We start from the raw sequence: 10,094 nt of genomic DNA on the forward strand, positions 1-10,094 counted from the left end.
GGATTCTAAAGAAGGAAATTTCTCATAACCATTCCACAAAATTCAGATTCATGAGGTCTGAGACTAGGGGCCTACCTCCCACTATTTTAACAAGAGTCCCAGATTTGCAGGAGGTTTGAGAACCAAGGCCCTCAGGATCATCTGTGACAGAAGAAAGTCACTTTGTTCCAAAGGTAACTTTTTTGTGGCTGGTGGAGGTAAAGTTTAAAAAATATCCTTCCCTATGGTTCTAATACCAATAGCAGTCACCAAGTATCAGCACCACTAGCATCAAACCAAGCCCAGATCCAGTCACACAATTACTAAAACATGTAAGCCACATCCATGGCAGCAGGCAGAGAAGAGAAACCAAGAGCAAGCTTGCCTACAAGCTTTCCTAAATTCAGAAATCCCATTCTTTATGGGAACATCTATAAGAAAGTGGAGCTACAATCACATGGGCACTGAAATAACTTCTGGTAGAGAAACACTTCAATCTCCACTTTTCCCAATCGTGGTTCTCAATTTCCAAGATATCAAAGTTCTCATAGTGGACTTCAAGGCCATTCAGGAGCTGAACTCATGTTCTCTGACACTTCTCACAGAATAATCTTACATAGTCTCTCTTTGTGCCCACACAAGTCTCTATTTCTTTTTATCTCCCAGTTTTTAATCACTCTTTAAACTTCACCTGCTCCTCTAAGTCCTCTAATTAAGCAGAGCCTGATCTAGATGTATACTCAGCCCCACAGAGCCTGCAAGATTTCCTATATTACTACCAGATGTGTTGGGAGTATACTTGTACAGGCTTGTAGACACAGGAATAGACACAGAGCTGGTCAATCATTATAGTGCTTTCCTTTAAATTATAAAATCGTCAAAGGCAGACACCAAATCATTATACTCTAAAATGTGTCTCAGGAGCACAAAGCACTAACCTGCATACACAATGCTTTAGGAAGATGTTCTCCAGATACCTCATGTGCAGGTATCTGAGAGTTCAAGTCACACAGAAGAAAAGGGAGCAAATATGGCTCTGGGTACCTTTTCGGTTCCTGTCATCAGTCATTTAATTTACACTTCCACCTCCAAAGAGTGGAAATGGTCAGTGAGTTAAGCAGGCACTCACTTAAGTGGGCACAGAGATGTAAATAAAGGGAAAGAAAAACAGAAGACTAGCTTTGAAGTATCTCTGCAGTACCCCTTTCCTAGGAACATACAAACCAGAATAACGAGATTTGAAGTTATACAGCCTACCAGATAGGATGCAAGACAGATCCTAACACATCATGAAAACAAAACTGAACAAAACAAAACTTGCCTTGAAAGCACCAGCTGTATTGAGATCACAGTTACATTTGAAAAGTGTAAGACACTTCTCAGAACTCCAGGTGCTATGCTCAGAGAAAGGAGGGATGGTGACACCACTTTCTTTCTTACTGTTATTTTGAGCAGTAACAAAATATACATAGAAGTCAAAAGGAAAAATCTAGTTAGACTCTCACAACACATCAAACCGTTGCCAAATTTTCAGAGTATACTAGTCTGTAAATTGTATATACCTTTTAGACAGAGACTGGTACACCACAGAACTCAAGAGCAAAACCTGTTTACAAAATGTACTTTAACACCAGCTTCCAAAGTCAATTATAATTATGGTACTATCCATACAGAATGGTCTAATAAGGAATTCTTCTAAAATATTATCACAACCAAGTTTGGGAATACTACAATAAAAGCAGGAAGAAAACTCACTGAAACCACCTCTCTACTATGACAGGGGCAAAATTTTCTCCCCTCAGCTGCCCAAAGCAAAACAAAAGCAAAAAAAAAACAAAAAAAAAACCACCAAAACTAAAAAGCTAGGAACTAGATGACTACTTCTGAAAAACCTACTATGTAATTATCCCATCTTTTCAAATTTTTAAAAAAATAAAATTTAGAATATGAAAGTAACATATGAAAATGGGAGATGTTGTCCTAACAACAATCTAAATTTTAATAATTCTTCCAAAAGAACTGTATGTCTTCAACTTCCAACTAGTAAACAAACCTATCAGATTCACAGTTCTAGACAAAGGCAATAAACTGGATAATATAGCACTAAAAATTTCAATTCTATTATGCTGTTAGCTTTGGAAGTACACAAACAAGGTTTGAGAAACATGGACATCCTTCCTGGGGTTGTGCATCACCTTTTTTGGTGGGAAAGCACCCTATCTCTGTGCAGCCTTCTTGGGTCCTATTCTTCCAGATAACTCTCTTGTCCAGAATATTCAGACTGATAGAGACAAAAATCATCCCTCAGACTGCGGCTGTCCTTTATAAGAAGAAATTTTCTTCAACATCTTTGACCTTATGAGTAGACAGGCAAACCTACTAGATGGAAAGCAGTGGTTAACATCTAAAGAAATAAACTATTTTGGCTTCTTCTTTGTGGTTAGTATGAAACACACACACATACACACACACAAGACGGGAACACTGACAGTCCCGAAGAAAACACTGAAGAATGATAAATCAAAGGAATAAAGGTGGCTATATCTTAAAATACACTCAAGGAGGCTGTTAAATTCACCCAAATGCGTGGCTCAGTGCCTAAGCCAACATATAGATCTGGTAATAATAAACACTGATAAGTCATAAACAAAAAGGGCTTTCTTAATTCAAAAACTCTAGAAGCTACTGGTAATATTAAAATTTACATAAAATACTATCAAACAGTATGTGTGAAACGGATTTTTTAAAGATAGTATTAGTATTTGAATTTAAATTACTAAGATGAAAAACTGGTATTTTACTGCCTAGTCTTCAAAACACTAAGAAGCCAGTATCTTTGATTTGACCAAGTTACAAATCTGTTTTCAGTAAACAGAGAAAACATATTGCCTCTGTTTAATGCAAAGGACAAAAAAGATCATCACTGCAAATCATAATGTTTGGGTTCATGATGAAAACAGGAAACAGACAGGCTGCCCAGGTATAATTATGGTTATAGTGTAATGTGCCTTCAGGTTCAGCCAAGAATTAAAACCCAGTGAAGAGTAAGCAGAATTTACTTGCCCCTACCTTGCTGCAGAAGGAAACTTTTAATAATACTTCCAGCAACATGTTACATAATCAACAGTAAACAACAATCTGATTCAAACCTCATTAGTAACAACATTCTGCCACTGTCTCCCACTGAAATTAATAGCTGACTTTGCCAGAGGGGAAAGAAATGCAACACATATCAATATACCCATTTCTGTGGCGCCTACCTATGTGAACCAGACAAGTAGATAATACCACCAAATCTGCACAGAATCTACAAAAATATTTTATTCTTCTCTTTTCCCGCAGTTCACCACTGGCTTTCCTCCTTCTTATCAGACTGTATCATATGGATGCATATAAAATCTAAGAGGAAGTGAGCTGAGGAGGTTCACCTAACTTTTCCTGCCTATTTGAGCTTTCAGATCTCAAAAATGGAAGGATAAAAGTAAATCTTTGTAACAAAGAGACACAGAAACATTTATGCAATAAAAACAGCTATGTGAAAAAGAAAGGCACACTGAGGGATCTGCAATATAGAGGGAAAGAAAGGAGGATGTAATCATGCAAACAATCAAAACAAAAATTAAATTTAAAAATCTATAACATATTATGTATCACCTTTGTGAAGGTAACTTTCGTTCAATTGTCTGAGTTGTTCTGTATTCTTGTAACCTCAGGGTTCACCGCAGAGGGAAAGAAATAGCCACCAAAGGAGTAAAAGGGGGGGGGGGAGGAATTTGTACAAATGTGTAAATAATCCATTACTTACTAAATTTGGATCACACTAATTTCCTAACAGTATTCTGATCAATACATGTGAAACTGTCACATTATTTCTAAGTACTGTTTTCCTTACAACACCCACTATAGCACTGACATCTAGCAGAAATTTAACCCTACCTGCAATGTCACTAAATCTACTAGGACTAGGGTTTTTGAGCCTTTCAGATTTCAAATTAAATCTGAAAACCCACTCTGGGCAATTTGGGTACTCTATGGAAATTCAAGTACTCTAGTTTTTGATAACTTCAATCTAATCTAATTTTTTTTTTAAAAAACAGCAACTCAAGAACACTTTCCCCTCAATTTCTGTGAAGCCAAGCCACAACCTCCACCTATCCAGCCTTTGTTGCTAGATAAGAACACTTTGGGGAGTGCTAGGCAACACGCATGATGTGACAAACCCAACCAGACTTCAAAACTTTTTCCACAGAAAGATAAGGTAAACAAGATATACTTAGCACCACACCCACTGAAACGCAGAAGCAGCCAGGAATGTTTCCCCCAACCCCCCTTCTAGACCTCCAGCTGGTCAGGAAACAATGTCTCTGCAATCAAGATAGTGATCTGGCCCAGGGTGTTCAGGCATTCCTCACCTCCAGGATGGCCTACAGCTCCATTCTCCAATGCCATCAAAAAACCAGAATTGGAACATTTTGTTAGAAATCGGGCACACGTCCAAATACCCGGGCTATCCTCGCCCCAGTTCTTTTTGCAACCAAAATCTGTTTTGGGCTACTGAGCATGCTCTGACTTAAGAGGGGCGCCACATGGGAGTTTTCAAAGCTTAGCCTCCAAACTCCACGTAATAACAGCAGCTGAAAGGGGAAGAGAGGGGAAAAGGAGGGGGAGGGGGAGAGGCCAGAGTATGAATTTGACTACTGATAACTAAAGTGAAAGACCCGGCAGAGACCGAATATGATGAAGGCAAACAGACAGCCCGGCTAGGCATTCTCCTTGCACTAATGCGAAAGTTTACAAGAAAGCACAAGAACTCTTTGCGGTGCTGAAAACGGGCACGGCAAGTGGCAGAAACCAGGTCTAACTACCAGCTGAGTGCAGTAGCAGGTCACAAGTGCCCAGAGTGTAATTCCCACCGATAAGCGTGGATCCTTATCTCTGAAACACAAAGCGACGGCGGCACAGATTCATCAAGCCACTGGACAGCTTTGCAGGGTAGCCGATCAGACGGCTCGACCGAGCTCGGCGATCCTACCAGGGGTGTGACTGAGGGTGGTGCTTAGAAGAGGTACAACAAACCGCTCCTCCGGACCCAAGCGCGGCCTGGGATCCCCCCAGGGGGCGTCCGGAGCGCCTCGCTCCACAGTCCCGGCGGCAAAGGCGACGCGGGAACCAAGGCCAGCCTACCAGCCTAGGGACCCCCCACCCCGGCCGCAAGAAGGCCTCCGCAGCTGGACGGGCCGCCCCATCCTCGGCCGCTCGAACCTCTGCAGGCCGGGACTCGGCCTACCTCCTGCCCCGCAGGCCCGGGCGGCTTCCGTTCCGCCCGCGGCCCAACGCCCCCACCTCGGCCTGACTCCAGCCCTGAGGGCGAGCCGCGTTCCGGAAGAAAATGCAGTCCCCGGCCCCGCTCGCCCGCCCGCCCCGGGGCCCCGCACTCACTCACCCGCCGGCTGGACGCACTCCCCCGACGCCGTCGCCGCGCTTCCCCTCAGTGCAACTTTATTAGCAGCTCGGCCGCGGGACACGCGCACGGCGCCCGCTCGCCCAGGACCCGGATGAGGGAGGGAAGGAGCCGGGGAGGACGCCGCTGGGGTCCGCGCATGCGCGCGAGAGCCCGAGTGACCGCTGCGAGGCCAGAGAGAAGGAAGCCTCTGCGCTTGGCTCCGTGCGGCCAAGCCTGGCTTCAGATCCGCCCGAGGCTCTTGTGGCTATGGCCAGGCCCAGGCGTGGGAGTCGGTGAGTTCCCATCGCCACAATGGCCGCTAGTAGTCTCCACTAACCAAAGCAACCCACACTGTAAGAAAATAAAACTATTGCCCTGGATAGGGACAATTGCAGATTTTCTCAGTCATATAAAAACTGTAGAAAAATCTTAAGACACAAGTTTGCTACTTTTATTGATTTTTTTAAAAGTAACTATATAAATCTAAATGAAGAGAATCCTCTTTCTATAAAAACTAGCTTCAAAATAAACTTCTGAGCAGCAGCCCTAGAACCCCTCCCATAGAGAAATCCTGGAGCCTCTGCTGTCCTCCCCCCACCCCCAGCAGGGCCTGAACTTGGGAGTTCCCCAAATTAGGATTGTCCACGTATTGGGAGATCAACCCCAATAGTTCAAGATACACACACTCTTCTGGACAGGTGAGGCCACTGAGGTGCCCAAAGGTCACCTGTAGGCTGGCATCCCTCCACTCCGCCTCCTGGGGCAAGAACCTAAGTCTCTCCCTTAGCAATTGGGCTCTTTTCTTTGCTCTTTTCCTCAAAATTCCTCCAAAGCATCAGCCTTTCCCAGAATATGATAGTGGTACCACCTAGGGTGTCCAGTTTGAAGAGTACTAGTGAAGGAAAACTTTTAAATAATTTTGTTCTCATTTTAAAAGTTCAACCCGGGTTTTCCAGTACTCCGCCGTAGGTTTCCTTTTTCAGTCAATTAATCTAAGTGAAAATCAAAATTGGAGTCATTTCCAAATCTTCTCCCTCATAGCCTAATTCTATCCATCATGAAATCTTATTAATTCTACCTTCAAAATATATGCCAAATCTGATTTCTCACTACTTTCTATTATCAACTCCATGGCCTGAGCCAGCACCCTCTTGCACAAATGGGCAGCTGCTATTTTGACCAGGGCGTCCGCAGTTTGTTCCCATGGTGAAAAGACTAAGTAAATGTTGCAAAAGTCTCAGCAAGAGAAGTGGCTATCTTGAATGGGACAGGGGCCTGGTGAGGAAGTGCAGTGGGCCAGGATGGGGGGACCCAACAGTGCACATTCTGATCAAAGGGGCAGCTGCTGCTCCAGTCCAGCCAACTGCCACCATGGGGAAATGGAATAAGGGCCCGTGTTGGCAGATCTTCTGATTTTTCAAAAACAGCTGGAAATCTGGATGTTAATGCAAAAAAATCTCACTTTTATATGCTTAGCCACTTCTTTCATTCTTTCTCGCTTTTTCTCCCTTTCTCAGACATTCAGGAGGCTGATCCTCTCCAAGCCAAGCCAGAAAAAGCCATGGTCCCGATTTAGCCTACTGACCATTGGTGTGCAGTCTCAGGTCTGCGTCTTAAACCTCTTTACTACATCATAAATTTGGTGAAAGTAAAGTCTGTGTACTTTAACTCTTTGTCAGGCTCACTGATTATTTGTTGGTAATTCAGAAGTTTCCAGTCCTTGGAAGGCACATATTTCTGGAGCCTGCATGAGTTTACAGCTCCCAGAAGTGCCCATAACCCTGCCTTGGAGGGTGCCTTTTATTTTTTTTCTTCCAGAACTAATGTTTGCAGAGTGTTTTGTTGAACATTGTAAGACATAACAATTTGGTTTAAATATTTTGTGTACTAGAGCCATTCCACACTTCAAACAGCCAATAAAATCCTCCCCAAAACCATTTGCTGTCTCACAGTCACCGCACATTATGCAAGGAACAATTTGTGATTGCAGGATTCCTATGAACGCTCACATCGGTAATCTCAAAGCCCACAGTTTTGTTTCCTGCACTATGTGTTCATGTACTGATCACAGCAAGAAGAGACTCCATCCTCTCCAAGTGGCTATGTGGGCTCAACTTAGGTCTGAAGTTGGAAGAGATAACATAGAAGGAGGAATAGAAACTTTAAGAGCCCAAAAGATGCCTCCCCAAGAGTGAAGAAATTACCCAGACTCATAGGATATAGAAAATCAGACAGATCACTAAAGGTCTAGATAGTCAAAAAAGATTATCAAATAGTCAATGAGATGGCATGCTGAAGCCCTAGGAATGGAGTAAGGAAGTTCCTGTTTTTAACGATCAAATGATTTCTAAAAACAAATGTAGAATGGGCTAATCTGAGCACTTAGATACAGTCTCTGTGGGACATCAAAATAGATAAACTGATTTTTTAGTTCCGCATTCTCCCATGAGGATCAGATAAAAGGAGCTTCAATCCTCAATCTTACTTTATTTGTAAAGAAATCCATTTCTGGATAATATAGGTCAGTGCTTCTCAACCAGGGGTGACTGTGCCCTCCTCCCCAGGGGAATATTTGGCAATGTTTGAAAACGGTCATGACTGTCGCATCTAGGAGAGTGGTGCTAACAGCCTCTATCAGGTAGAGGTCCGAGAAGCTGCTAAGTCCTGTGCAATATACAGGACAGCCCCGTTCTACCAAGAGTTATCTACCTAAAATGTCAATCGTGCTGAGGATGAGAAACCCTGTTCGAAGTCCCAAATAGGTTTTCTTTAATTGAATTGATGCTTAGGGGAAAAATGAGCCTTTTCTTTTTATTTCTAAAATTAAATAAAAATAATTGTTTTAGCTGTTCATTGGGTGGAACAAATCAGCCTTAATGTTTAGCCCATGACCTACTCCCACCTTGAATTTTCCAGAACCAAAAAGAAGGTAATTTTCAGGAAAGATGAAATCATCTATGGAATTGGAATAGTTAACTCAGTCTTTCCATATTCTTAACTTTGAATTTAAGATTTAGGGTAATTGAGGCAAATTGGTTTTGGTGTCAGTATCCTTAATAAATATGACAATTCCATCTTTTGCTCTAGCTCTGAAGATTCTCCCTTAACAACCAGTGCACACCCAGTAAAATTGGAAGAATGCAATGATGTCTGGAGAAGTCACCCAGTATAGACGCATCGGTGACCACAGAGATCTATAAAGGGTCCTACCTAGTAGCCACCTCAAAAACTCCCACTTCCTGAGACATTCAGGGCAATTGGACATGAGAGGAAGAAATGTCTGAGTTGGAGTGACTCTTCTGGACAGTGTCCTGGAAACAAAAAAGATAACTTCCCAAGTTCTAAACATTCTGATTTGTTCTCAAACTTGACAGACTAGCTCCGCCTCCAATCTTAATATTAGAAACAGTGCAGGAGGCAGAGCTAAATGCAGAAAAGTGTGAGAAGAGTGAGCGTCCAAAGAAATGGTATACAAAAAAATCCAAGAGAGGGGCACCTGGGTGGCTCAGTCTGTTGAGCGTCCATTTTTTATTTCAGCTCAGTTCATGATCTCATGGGTTGTGGGATTGAGCCCTGCGTCAGGTTCTTCACCCAGCGTGGAGTGTCCTTATTCCTTTCCTCCTGCCCCTTCCCTGCTCATGCTCCTTCTCTCTCTCAAATAAATAAAATCTTTAAAAAAAAATCTGAGAGAAAAAAAATCTTTATGTTAAAATTCTCCAAAGAAAATTCACGTTACTATTTAATAGAACAAGCCTGACGGTTCTGTGCAAACCAGAGAGTACACTAAACTGATTTTATGCAACATTTGAAAGGTTGTCCGCCCCCCCACTTGTAAAATCCAAGTGTTCTGGTAAGAAATTATCCCTTAATAGTCCACAGACCCTTTATTTTCATAACTCAGATGTAGAGAATCTTAATGTATTCAAAAAGAAAGAAAGAAAGAAACATAAGATAAAAGAATGACAGCTGCCTCTCCTGGAGGCTCGGGACTATCCAGGCCATGGACCCCTTGAAGCTCCAGGGAAAGATAGGAGAGACCTTGTGACCCCCTCATCCCCTGGAATGAATATGCACACTTTTGTGTATATATCTATGTACACACTTTCTGCAACAACAACAAAAAAATCTAAACCTTTCATCAGCTGCTCAAAGGTTTGCCTGACCCCCCAAATGTTTGCAGATGCTTAAAGCAGTGGTAACTTTCCCTGTGGTGTAAATTTAATGTGTCCATTTTAAGTCCTCTTCTCTTCTCTCTTTCAGGGCAACATAATTGGGAGATTCCTCTCAAGGGAGGGCTGCTGGATGCAGAATTCAGGAACCTGGCTTGCCTGCCTGCAGCCATCTGCTACATTAAAGAAGGCCTCCTATGGCTGGAATCCAAAACACAAAATTAAAAGGGTCGCTTGCACCCAGAGTCATAAAACAAAGAGGCTTTCTAAAGCAGGGCTTGGAGTGAACGTTCATTTCTTCCTGACTTAAACAGCATCTGTTCCTCCTGACAGCAAACACCCTCCGAGTTAATTCAACTGAGCTTCCCAGTTCTACATTCTCACTTTTCATCCTCAGAGATGTGGTCTCAGATGAGCCAGACCACATGTGCCCCCTGCCCCAAATCCAGAGCAGCAGGTAAAAATCTGGGAATGCTATAGAACTGGGGAGAGGGGAAGGAGAC

General features: G+C 42.8%; 1 protein-coding gene across 1 annotated transcript in view; it reads right to left on the reverse strand.

Annotated features, from left to right (window-relative positions):
- The window catches only part of SMAD5 (SMAD family member 5), a 54,054-nt gene extending 48,533 nt beyond the window's left edge, over positions 1-5,521 (reverse strand). The window contains exon 1 of the mRNA XM_044227025.1: positions 5,423-5,521. The gene's annotated coding sequence lies outside the window, so the exon portion shown is untranslated. The remainder of the gene's footprint in view (positions 1-5,422) is intronic.
- Positions 5,522-10,094: the final 4,573 nt, after the last annotated feature.

Source organism: Neovison vison, chromosome 1 (assembly GCF_020171115.1).
Source record: "Neovison vison isolate M4711 chromosome 1, ASM_NN_V1, whole genome shotgun sequence".
NCBI classification, from domain to species: domain Eukaryota; kingdom Metazoa; phylum Chordata; class Mammalia; order Carnivora; family Mustelidae; genus Neogale; species Neogale vison.